The following is a 17172-nucleotide window of genomic DNA, read 5'->3' on the forward strand; positions in this document are numbered from 1 at the left end:
TGAAATATAATACAATTCTGAGGTACTACCTCATACCTGTTAGATTGGCTAATAGGACAGAAGAGGTAAATGCTAAATGTTGGAGGGGATGTGGGAAAAATGAGACTTTAATGCACTGTTGGCAGAGTTGTGAACTGATTCTTCATTCTGCAGAGCAATTTGGAACTATACCCAAAGAGCTATAAAACCATGCATACCTTTTGATCTAACAATACCACTACTAAGTCTGTATCCCAAAAGACATTAAAAAAAGGGAAAAAAAGACATATACGTACAAAAATATTTATAGCAGTTCTTTTCTGGGGATTAAAGAATTAGAAGTTGAGGGGAATCCCATCAATTGGGGAATGGTTGAACAAGTTGCGGTATGTGATTATGACAGAATTCCATTGTACTATAAGAAATGATGACCAGGATGTTCGCAGAAAAACCTAGAAAGACTTGCATGAGCTGATGCATAGTGAAATGTTCTGTGTACACAGTAGTAGCAATATTGTAAGATGGTCATCTGTGAATGACTTAGCTATTCACAGCAATACAACCATCTAAGACAACTCTGAAGGACTTTTGATGAAAAATGATATACATCCACAGAGAAAGAACTGATGGTGTCTGACTACAGATTGAAGCATACTATTTTTTTACTTTCTTAATATTTATTGGAGTTTTTTTCCTTACCTTTTCTTTCACAACATGACTATTATGGATGTGGTTTTCATGACTAGATATGTATAATCTATATCCAATTTCTTACTTTCTCAATGGGGGGTGTAGGGAGGAAGGGAGACAATTTAAAACTCAAAGTTTTGAAAACGAATGTTAAATTTGTTTTTACGTGTAACTGGGGAAAAATAAAATACTAAATTAAAAAGATACTAAACAAAAGAAAAAAACCTTTTTCAGAGAAATTTGCTGAAAACTTTTTTTTCCCAGTTTCTTATTTTCCTTCTAATTTTGACTACGTTGGTTTTGTTTCTGCAAACTTTAACTTCGTGTAATTGAAAGTATCCATTTTACTTTCCATGGTTCTCTCTATCTCTAGTTTGGTCATAAACACTTCTAATCCATAAATCTGACAGTCAAAATCTTCCCTGAGCCTGTAATTACTTATGACATTACTCTTTATTTCTAAATCATTTACTTACATTGAACTTATTTTGGTTAGTTGGTTTTCAAAGGAAAAATTCACACTATCCATAGAAATATGGGGGGGGGGGTGCTCTAAATACAAGAGCTGCAAAACTCCACTGAACCTGAACTACATTTAAATATAATAGGAAATATTTTTTTAAATGCAAACAACCAGCCTGCTCAGAGCATTCTGAAGGTGAAGGTTGTGCTGGGAAGAAGGGTCGGCTTTCGATTCGGGGGTGCTCCACCATTTTCAGTGTTTGCCCAGTTGCCTTGGCTAATTGATGAATTCCTCACTCTTCCACTAAAATGCCTCAGATTATGATCAAGGGGGGATTATGATCAATGGAGGAATATGGAAGATGAAATTCTCAAACCAGCAGTAATGAAATATGGGAAGAACCAATGGTCTCGCATTGCTTCAGTGTTGCATAGGAAATCAGCCAAGCAGTGTAAGGCCAGATGATATTAATAACTGGACCCAAGTATTAAAAAAAAACAAAAACAGAATGGTCTAGGGAGGAGGAAGAAAAACTTTTGCACCTGGCCAAATTGGTGCCAACTCAGTGAAGAACTGTTGCCCCAGTCATCTGGCGGACAGCTGCAAAGTTCTTGGAGCACTATGAATTCCTTCTGGATAAAGCTGCCCAAAGAGACAATGAAGAAGACAGCAAATGATCCATGAAAATTTAAACCTGAAGAGATTGATCCAAATCCAGAAACGAAACCAGCCAGACCTGATCCATTTGATATGGATGAGGGTGAACTTGAAATGTTCTCAGAAGCTGAAGCTAGTCTGGCAAACACTCAGGGAAAAATCAAGAAGAAAGCAAGAGAGAAAAAAAGTGGAAGAAGCAAGGTGGCTTGCTGCCCTCCAAAAGAGAAGAGAACTTTAAGCAGTTGTCAGAAATTCAGAAGAAAAGGAAAAAGAAAAGAGGAGTAGATGATAATGCAGAAATTCCATTTGAAAAAAAAAAGCCTGCTCCAGGTTTTTATGACACATCTGAAGAAAATTATCAGGCACTTGATGCTGTCTTTAAGAAGTTACAATAACATCTTAATTGAAAGTTAAGATCTGGAAAGGAAAGTAGAGATAGGAAGAAAGACAAACAACATTTGAAAAGAAAAAAAAGGAGTCCGATTTACCATCATCTATTCTTCAAACCAGTGGAGTATCAGAATTTACTAAAAAGAGAAACAAATTAGTACTTCCTGCACCTCAGATTTCTGATGCAAAACTTCAGGAAGTTGTAAAAGTTGACCAAGGAAGTGAAATTGCACATCAAACAGCAGAGGAAATCTGGCATAATGAATTCTGCTTCCAGTACTCTTTTGTCTGAATATAATATCACCAACAATAGTATTGTTCTGACGACACCCAAAACTCCAGCTGCCCAATATTGAATTCCTCAGGATTCACAGAACTTGGTGGCTCTTACCACCATGGATACCCCACTGAAAGTTGATCTTAATACACCATTGCATGAGAGTGACTTATCTGGTGTGACTCTTCAACGACAGGTCATCCAGAGGCCAAACACAGTCTTGTCTACCCCATTCAGGACTCCTTCTCATGGAGCTGAAGGGTTGACTCCTCGAGGTGGGATGACTCCTAAACCAGTTGTTGGCACTACCCAGAATCCATCTAAGGGACAAACTAAACATAAATCCTGAAGAGGGATTGGCAGATTACAATGACCCCTTGTATGTGACGCAGATGTAGAGAGAATCTCTTGAGCATCTCCATTTAGGGATGATGGGCCTTCCTGCTTCTAAGAATGACTTTGAGATTTTTCTACTAGAAAATGCTAAGAGGGAGCTAGAAGACTGTGAGACTGATGAAACTTATTTGTAAGATGCTGTTGATGTAGATGCTCAAAAGCAGGCTATCTGAAATGCAGAACATGTAAAGGAATTGAAATGAATGCACAAAGCTGTTCAGAAGGATCTGCTAAGACATTCAGAGGTAAATGAAACTATCCTAAGACCCTTAAATGTAGAACCACCATTAAAAAACCTATAGAAAAGAGAACTAATTAAAAAAGAGATGATCACAATATTTCACTATAATCTTCTGTATCCTCGTTATGGAGAACAAGTTGGAAATAAAAAAGGGAAAACTCTAGGATTTGGAAGTAATAGTACTTAACACATAAATAACCTGGAACACAACCCCTATGAGAAATTATCCAAAGATGAACTGAAGAAGGCTCAAGACTTTCTGACACAGGAGATGGAAGTAGTAAACAAGGAATGAGCCATGGCAAGCTGTCAAAAGAAGCTTAAAACCAGGTGTGAGAAAAATGTTATAGTCAAGTTCTATATCTACCTGGGCAGAGCTGATACACACGAGTCAACTTGGCTAGCAAAAAAGGACAGAATTGAATCACTTGAAAAGACACTTGAGATAAATAGGGGTCACATGACCACAGAAGCTAAGGGAGCTGCAAAAATGGAAAAGAAGATGAAAACTTTGCTTGGTGGCTACCAGTCTCGAGCAATGGGACTAATGAAACAGTTGATTTATGGGACCAAATTGAGCACGCTCACTTGGAACTTCATACTTTTGAGGAGGTAAAGAAACATGAGGTTTCAGTAATTCCAATGAGGCTGGAGTGTCTAAAAGAAGATAGCCAGTGACAGCAAGAAAGATAAAAGGACCTTCAGCAAATATGCACAGATTTGTTGCTGGAGAAAGAGACTTTAAAGTCAAAATACTGAAACATCATTACCATTTTGTTATAGAAACAGATACTGTTTCCATCCTCTGGAAGAATGAAACTGATGTTTTATGTTTGTCAAACCATATGCCTGTTATCTGCAACTTTTCATTTGTTGTTCGTTTTGAATGGATTCCATCATCTAGATTCTCTATGTATAAACTCTGGCTCCACAAGGATTTTAGAGGTTAATTTATTAAGAGAAACATCATTCTTTTAGTAATGTCATGTTTGCTATTTTTTTTTAGTTTTGACCTTTAAAAATAATATTTTTTTCTATTTTAAAGTGTTCTTAAATATGTTGCTTGTGAGTAAATTATTGAATAAAAATTAAGTGTAAAAATGCAAACAACCTTGATAATGTTAATCTGTTGTTTTCTGTGTTAATGTGCTATCAGCAGGGGATATTTTTATTTAATTTTTGACACTATTGTTCTAAACCAATAATAAGTAGAGGTAGGAAAATTTAAACAACTTTGAAATTCTATCTCATACCTAAACACTGGTAACAATGACAAAAGAAGAAAATGATAAATGTAGTGGATTCACAAAAACAAACATATTAGTGCACTTCTCTTATCAATGTGAATTGGACCAGCCATTCAGGAAAGCATTTTATAAATCAGCCCAAAAAGTTATTAAACTGTTCATTCCATTTGACCTTGCTATAGCAATACTAGGCACAGTGGATAGAGAACCAAACCTGGGGTCAGGAAGACTCATCTCCCTGAGTTTAAATCTGGCCTCAGACATTTATTATCGCTGTGACCCCGAGCAAGTTTCTTTATTCTGTGTGCCTCAGTTTCCTCATGATTGGAGAAGGAAGCAACAAACAACTTCAGTATCTTTGCTAAAAAATCTCCAAATGAGGTCATGAAAAGTCAGACACAAGTGTGAAACAACTGAATATTACAAACATTTGTATTGCATTTCTTTTCATGGTGGCTAAAGTGTTAAAATTAAAAGAGGTGGGGAGAAAGTGTCCTCCTATTTGAGAAGGGCTAAAGAAACTCTAGTATGTGAATGTAATCAATTATTTTGCCATAAGACATGATGAAATGGAAAGCTTCAGAGCAGCAATGAACACTTCTATGACCCAATATGGAGGAAAACAATAATAACTGAGAATAATTTATTTGGTATTGGTGTTGATTTTTTCTTTTTTTACTTTTTTTTTTACTTTTAATCAATTTATTTTGATTTATCAACAATCACTTCCATAAGCTTCTGAGTTTTAATTTTTTGTCCCCACCCCAAACCCCTCCACAGGATAGTGCACCATCTGCTATAGGATATATACATTCCTATTAAACATCACATTAGTCATGTTGTAAGGAAGAATTAGAACCAATAGGAGGAACCACCAGAAAGAGAAAACAAAACACATCAGAAGAAAAAAAAATAGCAAATAGTATGCTTTGATCTGCATTCCAACTGTAGTTCTTTCTTTGGATGTAGATAGCATTTTCCATCATGAGGCCTTTGGAGATGTCTTAGATCCTTCTATTGATGAACAGGGTTAAGTCTATTGATGTTAGTCATCGCAAAATGTGGCTGTTACTATGTACAATGTTCTCGTAGTTCTGGCCACTTCACTCAGCATCAGACCATACAAGTCTTTCCAGATTTTTCTGAAGTCTGTCTGTTCATCATTTCTTATAGCACAATAGTATTCCATTACATTCATATACCACAACTTGTTCAGCCATTCCCCAATTGATGGGCATCCTCTCAATTTCCAATTCTTTGCCACCACAAAAATAGCTGCTAGAAATATTTTTGTACATATGGGTCTTTGTATGATCTCTTTGGGATACAGCTCTAGAAGTACTATTGCTGGGTCAAATGGTATGCACATTTTAATAGTCCTTTGGGAATAGCCCCACATTACTCTTCAAAATGATTGGATCATTTCACAACTCCACCAACAATACATTACTGTTCGAATTTTCCCACATCTTCTCCAACACTTATCATTTTTCTGTTTTGTCATGCTGGCCATTCTGATAGGTTTGATGTGGTACCTCAGAGTTGTTTTATTTGCATTTCTCTAATCAACAGTGACTTAAAGCATTTTTTCATATGACTATAGATGGTTTTAATTTCTTCATCTGATAATTGCTTGTTCATATCTTTTGACCATATATCAATTGGGGAATGGCTTGTATTCTTATAAATTTGACTTAGTTCTATATATTTCAGAAATGAGGCCCTTATCAGAAGCACTGGTTGTAAAAATTCTTTCCCAATTTTCTACTTTCCTTCTAATGTCAATTGTATTAGCTTTGTTTGTGCAAAAACTTTTCAATTTAATGTAATCAAAGTTATCCATATTGCATTTCTTAATGTTCTCTATCTCCTGTTTGGTCATTAATTTTGTTCTCCATAAATCTGATAAGCTCTTCCTGGTTTAGGTATCAGCACCATATCTGTGTCATAAAAAGAATTTAGTAAGTTTCTTTCACCTATTTTCCCAAATAGTCTATATGATATTGGAATTAATTGTTCTTTAAATGTTTGATAGAATTCGCTTGTAAATCCACCTGACCCCAGAGATTTTTTTCCTAGGGAGTTCATCAATGGCTTGTTCAATTTCTTTTTCTGAGATGGGGTTATTTAAGTATTTTACTTCCTCTTCTGCTAATCTGAGCAATTTATATATTTTTAAAATATTTATCCATTTTACTAAGATTGTCAAATTTATTGGCATACAGTTGGGCAAAATAGTTCCTAATTATTGTTTTAATTTCCTCTTTCTTGGTAGTGGATTCACCCTTTTCATTTTTGATACTGGTAATTTGGTTTTCTTCTTTCTTTTTTTTAATTAAATTAACCAAAGGTTTATCTATTTCATTTGTTTTGTTTTGTTTTTTGCCATAAAAACACCTCTTAATTTTGTTTATTAGTTCAATACTTGTCTTAACATCAGTTTTATTAATTTCTCCTTTGGTTTTCAGTATTTCTAATTTGGTGTTTAATTCAAGGTTTTTAATTTGTTCTTTTTCAAGTTTTTTTTTTAGGTGTATGCACAATTCACAGATCTACTCTTTTTTTATTTTATTCATGTAAGCATTTAGAGATATAAAACTTCCCCTAAGAACAGCTTTTGTTGCATCCTGTAAGTTTAGGTATGTTGTCTCATTACTGTCATTCTCTTGAATGAAGTTATTGATTGTTTCTATGATTTGTTGTTTGACCCAATCTTTTTTTAGAATTAGATTATTTAGCTTCCAATTTTTTTAGTCTATCTTTCCATGGCCCTTTATTACATATAATTTTTATTGAATCATGATCTGAAAAGGATGCATTTAATATGTCTGCCTTTCTGAACTGGATTGTGAGGTTTTTATGTCCTAGTACATGGTCAATTTTTGTGTATGTGCCATAGACCACCAAGAAAAAAATATATTCATTTCTATCCCCATTCAATTTTCTCAAGAAGTCTATCCTACCTAACTTTTCTAATATTCTATTCACCTCTTTAACTTCTTTCTTGTTTATTTTGTGGTTAGATTTTCTAGTTCAGAGAGGGGGAGGTTGAGGTCCTCCACTAGTATAGTTTTCTTGTCTATTTCTTCTGGTAACTCCCTGAACTTCTCCTCTAAGAATTTGGTATGTAGTATTTGGTACATATATGTTTAGTAATGATATTACTTCATTGTCTATGATGCCTTTTAGCAGGATGTAGTTTCCTTCCTTATCTCTTTTGATAAGGTCTATTTTTGCTTTTGCTTTGTCTGAGATCAGGATTGCTACCCCTGCTTTTTTACTTCAACTGAAGATAGTATGTTCTACTCCAGTCTTTTACCTTTACCCTCTGTGTGTCCCTCTGTTTCAAATGTGTTCCCTGTAAACAACATATTGTAGGATTATAGTTTTTAATCCATTCTGCTCTCTGCTTCTGTTTTATGGGAGAGTTTGTCCCATTCACATTCACAGATATGATTACTAGCTGTGTCTTTCTGTCCATCCTTCCCCCCTCTCCATTTATGCTTTTCTTTCTCCTTTCTCCTTTTCCTTCTTTAATAGTGTTTTGCTTTTGTCCACCATCTCACTAAGTCCTGTCTCCCTTCTATTAGCCCTCTCCCTTTTACTTTACCTTTACTACTTCTTCCCTTTCTTTCATCCCCCATTTCTTTTCTTTCCCATTTTCCCTCCTATTGCCTATAGGGCAAGTCAGATTTCTGTACCTAACTTATTCCCTTCTTGAGCCAAATCTGATGAGAGTAAGTTTTAAACAATGTTCATCTCCCTCCCTTCTTTCACTCTACTGTAATAGGTCTTTGTGTCTTTTCCTGTAATGGAATTTACCCTTTTCTGCCTCCTCTTTTCCTTTTCTCTCAGTTCATTTTCTTAGTTAGATCAGATTAATCCACTTACTTATAACTATTTAATCCACTTGATTAGATTTTTTTTATCATTACATCAAAGTCAACTTATATCCACTCCCTTTACACATACCCTTTTAAGAAGGTGTAATAACATAACATGTAGAAAGAAAAGCATAAGTTCTCAATAGTTACAAGTGTCATCTTCCCTTGTAGGGATGTAAGCAGTTTGCTCTTATTAATAACATGTTGTTTCTTTCTGTCCCATTTACCTTTTTATGTCTCTCTTGAGTCTTGTATTTGAAGATCAAATTTTCTATTGAGCTATGGTCTTTTTATCAGGAAGGTTTGGAAGTCCCCTATTTTATTGAATATCCATTTCCTCCCCTGAAAGATCATGCTCAGTTTTTCTGGGTAGTTGATCCTTGGTTGTAATCTAAGGTCCTTTGCCTTAAGGAATATCATATTCCACACCTTACCATCTTTTAATGTAGAAGCTACAAGGTCCTGTATAATCCTGACTGTGGTTCCATGATATTTAAATTGTTTATTTCTGGCTGCTTGCAGTATTTTCTCTTTGACCTGGTAATTTTGGAATTTGGCTACTATATTCCTTGACATTTTCAATTTGGGATCTCTTTCAGGAGGTGATTGGTGGATTATTTCTACAGCTATTTTACCTTCTGGTTCTAGGAACTCAGCAGTTTTCCTTTATGATTTCCTGAAAGATGCTGTCCGGGCCCCCCCCCCCTTTTTTTTCATCATGATTTTCAGGTAGGACTAAAAATTTTTAAATTGTCTCTCCTGGATTGATTTTCCGTGTCAGTTGTTTTACCAATGAGATATTTTACATTTTCATCTATTTTTTTTCATTCTTTTGTTTCTGATTTACTGATTCTTGCTCTCTCATAGAGTCATTAGTTTCCATTTAACCAATTCTAATTTTTAACAAATTGTTTTCTATTTGATTTTGTACCTCCTTCGCTTTTGGTCAATTGTATTTTTTAGGGACTTATTTTCTTCAATGTACTTTTTTCCACTTGGCCAATTGTATTTTTAGGGATTTGTTTTTTTCAGTGTACTTTTTTTCCAGTTGGCCAATTATATTTTTTAAGAACTTGTTTTCTACAGTTAATTTTTGTCCTTTTTCCAGACTATTGACTCTCTCTAGCATACCTCTTATTTTTTCTTCTGCTCCTCTCATTTGACTTTTAAAATCCCTCTTGAGCTTTTCTAAGAAGGCTTTTTGGGCTTCAGACCAGTTCATATTCCCTTTTGAGGTTTCAGATGTCAATTTCTTGATGATGTTGTCTTCTTCAGAATTTCTGCCTTGATCTTCACTGTTCCCATAATAAGAATCTATTGTAAGGTTTTGTGTGTATGTGTGTGTGTGTGTGTGTGTGTGTGTGTGTGTGTGTGTGTTTGTTTTTGTTTTGTTCATGGTATTTGCTTATGTCCTGGCCTTTAAAGAGATTGAGCTCTCCTACTGGGGAGCAGAAGGCACTGACCCAAGCTCCTTGTTTTGGGAGCCTAGGGCCTGGTCACTGGCTTTGTGTGCTGGGGCTGCCAATGTTGGCAGTTGGAGGCTGTAGGGTTCTGGCAGCTTACCTGGTGTTGGGCTGGAATGAGCAACACTGAAACTCTAGGGGTAGGATTGGTTAGTGTGGCCCCTGGAGATTTCCTGCTTGCCCTGGTCTTTCCTTCCATTCACTTTCTTCAGCTCCTTTCACTTTCTTCAGTTGTTTTCAGATGAATGTTGCAGGATATTTATCTGCCTTGGGCCCCTTGGAGTGCTGTTTTCCAGAGTTTTGCTGAGGTACTGGGAGGCCCGGTCACTGTAGAATGTTAAGGCAGAGGGTGGTTTTCCAAATGGTTTCCAGTAGTCCCTCTGCTCTCACTGAGGTACTTGGGTGTCCTGGTGTTAGTGTTTACCTGCTCCACGACCTGAGTTTCAGGATCTCTTCCTGGTATGCTGAAGTGGGGCTTTCTGCTACCTTGCTGGGATGTCTCCTTTCTGTAGTGCTCCCCTTCCCCCAGGGCAAAATAGGCCTTTCCTGTTAATCCCTTAAGCTACCTTGGCTACCAGACTGCTGCACCCCAACTTTCTTCTGGTTCAGCTGTTCCAGAGTTTTTCCTTGGATGATATTTTCTGGACTTGCAGAGGTTAATAAGGGAGGGTAAGAGCAACTTACCTCTCACTCTGCCATCTTGACTCCTGGAAGCAGAAGTTCCTTGTTGTTAATTTTTAATTGGTGCTCAGATTCTTCAGATATGTGTGGGACAGACAGATTATATGATAATGTAAACATAAATATAGATTGTAAATCTAATTTAAAGTATTAATTATGCTTAATTTCTTTTGTTTGTTTTGTTTGCTAAGGAGAATGATCTATGAATAGGAAAGGTTAGCACAAAAGTGCTTAACTGGGAGTGGAAATTCAAGGTAAGTAAAAACAAAATAAGAGAGAATGTAACTCTCCTTTGTGAACTCAATTGACCAGACATTGATACATGAAATAATATATGTAAAATTTTTTCAAACCTTAAAGAATGCCCCCCTTTTCTCTCCTTTCCTATTTTCCATAGAATTTCAGTGTCCTTCCTCAAATCAAAAGTTGCCCTAAGGTAATAATATGTTATTTTGTTATTTGTATTTTGATAGAGTCTGTCTTAAAAGAAACACTTTGTTGCAGTTAGTGAATTAAATTACAAGGCTTTTAAAAAGACCTGAAAGTCTTTAAGTTTTAAAAAATACTCCCAAAAGTCAAGAAATAGGGAGGAAATTATCATGTATATTAACAATTTAACCTAAGAAATTGATCCTACAAATAAGAACAAATCCATCAAGATTTCTAGTAAGTATCTCCATATTCAGTCACTATGGGAAAAGCACAAGTACTGTCTAGACAAAATAACTATTTAATTTGTGAATGAAATATTTAATTTCAAACTGAACAATCAGAGTGAAGTTTGCAGGGACAAATATCTTATTTAATTTGGTGAGGTAATAATGTGAAAAATGGCTACCTCCATTTGCTATTAAATATTTTGTAGAAAGATACTCAGCTGCAATTAAATTAGGATTTCGCTGCCTTCAACTTCCCTAGATTTATAAGAATCTGTCCTCCATTCAATCATTTTGCAAGCAATCACACATGAAATTAATCAATCTACATCACATTCAGTTTGCCTTTTACTTAAACATTATAAAAGCATCGATGCCAGGCTCCTTAAATGGCCCATAATACCATGAAGATAAATGAAATGGTTTTGAAAAGCTTCCATTAGTGCACTAATTCAACCCTTCAAAACTAAATATGATGAGCTAAACCCATCACTTATATTCTCCTGAGTTACCCCAAAAGAAGAGGCTGTAATATGACCCCTCTGAGGCAAGATAAATATCTCTCAGAACAAAGACAAAGTTAATTGGTAGACCTGTCTAAAAGAAATAATGGAGATATGTTAAGTGCTAAATAATTCCAAATAAATAAGCAGTGGTTTAAGTGTTTAGTGTTGAAAGAACAGTTTAAATCTTTTCAAAATAGCCTATATAGTGTTATTAGTTTTTGGATTCTGATTTTATTTACAATTTACCTCTATATGTCAGTCTGAATAACTAGTAAATGTGCTTATCATCATCCCCAATCTAAATCTCATTTTTGAAGGGCATTATTATTCATTGATGCCTATAAAGATATGTTTTTTTTGTTTGTTTTGTTTGTTTGTTTTTGGCTAGGCAATGGGGTTAAGTGACTTGCCCAAGGTCACACAGCTAGTAAGTATTATGTGTCTGAGGCCAGATTTGAACTCAGGAAGATATATAAAGGAAACCATAACCCCATTTCTTACAATGTTAAATTATGAGATCAAATCATAGACCTGAGAAACCATAGATTTTAGAACTCAGTAATCTTAGAGACCTTAGTTAGGACATACTTCAAGTCCCTCATTTTATGGACTAGTAAATTGATGTCTTGAGAAGTGTAAAGCCTTGTTCAGTGTCATATAGGAAAGATCAAACACAGGTATTCTGTATCCAAATCTAGTTCACTTCCTACCATTTCATGCTTTCTCATATCTTAAATCTCCTTGAAGTTTTCTTATGCAGCACCCTGCTCTCGAGCTGAAATATATAAAATTTATGAAAAAAAAGCAGGTGGTTCTCACATCTCCTTTTTCCCTTTCTTTCATCTTCCACATATCCAATGAGTTGCTATCTTGTTAAATGTTCTTCCATAACCTCTATCAATCTGTTCCATTTTCTCTATGTGTCAATTTTCCTAGTTAGTGACTTATCCCCTCTTATATATATTTTAATAATTGCCTTAATAACAACCCAATGTGGCACATTTTTCAAACTGCCTTTCTAAGGTAAAGGTCTTTCCCAATCACTCTTCCACTCAAAAATGTTTACTGGTGCCCTGTTGCCTATTGACCTTATCCTCTATTGACAAAAGAGAAATTTCACAACCTGACATCTGCAGCTCTCTGCACTGTGGATCCAACTTACCTATTCAGACTTACTTCATATTATTCTCCTTCACACAGTCTGTTCTACTCCAATGGTCTTATCAATTATTCTTCATGCGATTCTACATCACATCTCTATGCCTTTATGTAAGTTGCCCTTCATGTCAGGAATGCAGCCCATCCTTAAGCCCATGTCTTAGAGTACTTATTTTTCTTTAAGGCTCAGCTCAGTTGACATTTGCTTTCTGAAATCTTTCTTGATCACCCAATTATTCATGTTCTTTCCTTCATCAAATTACTTTACATTTACTCATATGTTTATATATTCCATCTACTTAAGAGCAAAGCTGTTTTTTTTTCCCCTTTACATCTGTGAAACCTTGTACAGTGCCTTGAACATAATAATCATTTAATAGATATTTGTGGATTGCATTGAGTCAGGTTGAATAAGAAAAGCCAGTGTGATTCTGCAGCTCTTTAAAGTTAGACAGCCTTAGAACATCAGATCCACTCATGGGCTTGGGTTACCACAACATATAGCACAGGAGAGAAAACATTGTGGCATGAATGCAATGATTCAATATTTTTGGTTATAGACTCTGGTCCTCAACTTATACCATAATCCTGTGATTTGCCCTCACCAGGTACACCAAAGTGACAAAAGAAGGAGGAAATTTGGTGCCCCAGTAGTATTGTGACATCTGAACTTCATCTCCAATACACCTGTAAGATGATGAGATACTGTAATAGTGCTATATCATAAACACAATTAATGAAAAGGCTCCATCAGAAACACAATTGATGAAAGGCACCATAGACTCAGTCCAGATCAGAAAATTGATCCTTCACCACATGAGGAAGGTAATAAGGCTGCCATTGTGTAGAAAACACCTGGAGAATAAATGGCTAGAGACCTTCTATAATTGCTGCTTCATATCACATTAAAGAACTAGGGAAGAGACACAAAATCACACTTACTTGAGATAAGTTTCTCAGACATCCAGACAGTTGAATTATACTCTTCCAAATTCCCTGAAGGCTCACTCAGATCTTATTCTGTAAATAATCCATAATGTCTAAAAGTACAAAGTAATTAATTCAGACGTTTTTCCTCCTCTTTAAATATTTAAATACACACACTCTAATATTAATGTTGGACAATCACATTACAACGATTCCCTGGCTCTTCACTGCTCCAGTACCAAACTATAAGCTCAGCATCATCACTGGCCATTGTGCTGACCATTTGTTTAGTAGAGCTAACACATTACAACCCTATGATATTGTAATTTTAATGTTAGCTTCTTAAATGAGACAGTGAGTGGGATATTTCTTTAATGGAACTCTCCTCTGCTTCTGTTTTTCCATCCTTAAAATGAAAACAATTTCTGTGATATTAAGAACCTACCCATTTTCCAACATACTATAATGCTTAGTGAAATGGTGAGTACAGAGTAAATTGCTCTTCTACTAAGGAGCTCATTTATTTTCACAATATGCCTATGAAATGGCTGTAATTATACCCAGTGAGTCAATAATAATGGTTCTAAATCTTGAAGACAGAGAGGAAAATTCACTGTTCATGTTATAAAGAAATGGCTCATTTCATAACTACTTATGCTGCCACTTCAATGTCCCTTATTGCTGAGCTTACAGAAAATCAAAGAATTACCTTGAAGTATGAATTCTGTTTCACACCGGGGGGAAAAAAGGGAGCAAGAAATGGACAACTTGTTTTTGTTAGAAATGTTTTTGGTAACATTGTCAGGACATATTTCCAACAAATGAATTTTCTGGTCAGAGTACATGATTATTTTTGTAACCTTTACTGTATACTGTAATATTGCTTTCTAGAAAGATTCCACAAGCTTGCAATTCAACCTCAGTGTTATGATAGCTTGTGCATTGAGATATATTAATTTAAATCAAATCTATTAAGCAAGTACAATTATTTTTATTTATATTATTTCTAAATAAGTAGCTTTTTTTTAAAGCAAGACAAATTCAAACTTTTAAGATCATTGTAGAAGTGGAGAGCCCAGATGGCCTAGTAGAAAGAGGACAAAAATTATAGTTAGATCACATGAGTTTATACTCTGACTCTGATTTTTATTATTTATATCATTATGGGCAATTCTTTTGATATCTATATTTGAAATCCATCTATAAAATGAAAATACTTATAGTAATCCTATCAGGGATATTGGCATAAGGATCAGAGGAGATTGATTAACAAGCATTTATTAAGATCCTACTATGTGTCAGGCACTATACTAAGTAAAGAGGAAATAGAAATGGAAACAAAATACTTTCTGTCTTCAAGAATTTTAGATATTGTTATGATAAAACTATCATTTATCTATCTACTTATCTATCTATCTGTCTGTCTGTCTCTATCAGTTTATCTTTATAAGTATGTGTATATGTTAATAGACAAAAAATAAACCAAAAATGCAAGGTAGTTTGCCAAAAGGGCAGGGGGTTACAGTAACAGCTCATGGTCAAGGACTAAGAACAGGCTGAGATAACTCTACAAAAATTTTTATTTTTACTCATATAAAATTGTACTAGGTGTATATGTGTGTATGAGTTTGTATTGTTGTCTTGATTAATACCTAAACTTTGAATGTCTTATCAAAACAGTTATGGATAAGCCAAGGAATGTTCTTCATTGTCCATTTGCTTTATTCTCAATTTTAAGATATTTGTTCTGGTAGGTTTCCTACCTACGTTATTTGAATGAATATCTTAATCTTGGTATTATGAAATATGTGCTGATATAAGATACCAAGTAAGGAGATTGTATGACAGAAATATTCAATGAGTAGTTAATTTTTTTCCAACTTAAATTATTTCACATGTCACTTAATTGTTTGCCTCAGTTTCCTCATATATAAAATGAGGTGGAGAAAGAAATGCCAAACCTTTCAGTATCTTTACCAAGAAAAGCCCAAATGGGGTCACAGAGAGTCAGATATATGAAAAATGACTGAACAACAAACTACTAAATATATTTAAGACACAGTGATAGATTGTTGAGATTTATAAAATTAGATCCCTTCCTTGAAGTAGGTGAAAATATACTTGAGTAAATAAAATATATCAATAACAATTTAAAAACTTTTACTAAAAAATATCAGTAACATTTTAAAACATATAGATAGAGTCAGGAAATAGGCCTACAATTCCATCCTTCTGAAGAAATTCTACCAATGAGATTGGCACCTCTCCTTCATCTAACATTCTTTAAGAGTTACCTATTATAGTGAGAAAGTAAGTAACTTACTTGCACAAAGTTACATAGTCTATGTGTGGCAGGGCAGGACAGGAACCAAGGTATTATTGGCTTTAAATTTAACTGACTAGCCCATTGCCTATCCAAGAACTACATATTTTGTTTTACATGAATGGTGCAGACAGAATGTTTTTATCAAAGTTCAAAAGAAAGAGAAAACTAGGGTACATTTCATACAAAGAGGTTAGGGAGAAGAGATGAGACTTGAACTGTTCTTGGGAGGAAAGAAAATATGTAGAAAAGTGGAGCAGAGAAGCAAGAACATTTCAGACAGGGTGTATAGCCTGACCAAAGTCAAGATTTCAAATTATGTGATTTGGAGTGTCTAATCAGAAGTTGGAAAAAGATTTGAAATTTAACTAATCCAATACAAGGAAAGACATAACATACAACAAGACAGTCCAAGATGGTGTGCCTACCCTTTCCCCTAATCTTCCCTCCCTTCTGTCTCTCCCCCTCACTTCTCTTATCACCTTCCCCTTCTATTTTCCAGGAAGGTGGGTTAGATGTCTATACCCCATTGCCTGTATATCTTATTTCCCAGCTGCATATGAAAACAATTTTAACATTTGTTTTTAAAACTTTGGGATCCAAATTTCCTCCCTTCCTCCCTCTCCACCCACCCCCATTAAGAAGGCAAGCAACTCGATATAGGTTATACATGTGTAGTCATACAAAATATTTCCATAGTAGTCATGTTGTGGAAAACTAACTATATTTCCCTTCATCCTATCCCTCCCCTGCCATCTCTGAATCTATTCTATTCTCTCTTTTGACCCTGTCCCTTCTCAGAAGTGTTTGCTTCTAATTACACCCTCCTTCAATCTGCCTTCCGCCTTATCATCTCCCTACTCTCTTATCCCCTTTCCCCTTATTTTCCTGTAGGGTAACAGATTTCCATACCCAATTGAATGTGTATGTTATTCCCTCCTTAAGCCAAATCCAATAAGAATAAGATTCACTCATTCCTTCTCACCTTCCCCCACTTCCCCTCCACTATAAAAGCCTTTTCTTGTCTGATTTATGTGAGATGATTTTCCCCATTCTACCTCTCCCTTTCTCCTTCTCTCAACATATCCTCTCTCACCCCTTAATTTTATTCTCCAGATATCACTTCTTCATTTTCAACTCACCCTGTCCTCTCCATCTATCTGTCTGTCTATCTATCTATCTATCTATCTATCTATCTATCTATCTATCTATCTATCTATCTATCTATCTATCT

At 35.2% G+C, this 17172-nt stretch overlaps 1 pseudogene; it reads left to right on the top strand.

Moving 5' to 3' along the window:
- Positions 1-1440: 1440 nt before the first annotated feature.
- Positions 1441-3852, top strand: LOC114027638 (annotated as a pseudogene).
- Positions 3853-17172: the final 13320 nt, after the last annotated feature.

The sequence above is a fragment of the Vombatus ursinus genome, unplaced genomic scaffold (genome assembly GCF_900497805.2).
Source record: "Vombatus ursinus unplaced genomic scaffold, bare-nosed wombat genome assembly UNPS02014863.1, whole genome shotgun sequence".
NCBI lineage: Eukaryota > Metazoa > Chordata > Mammalia > Diprotodontia > Vombatidae > Vombatus > Vombatus ursinus.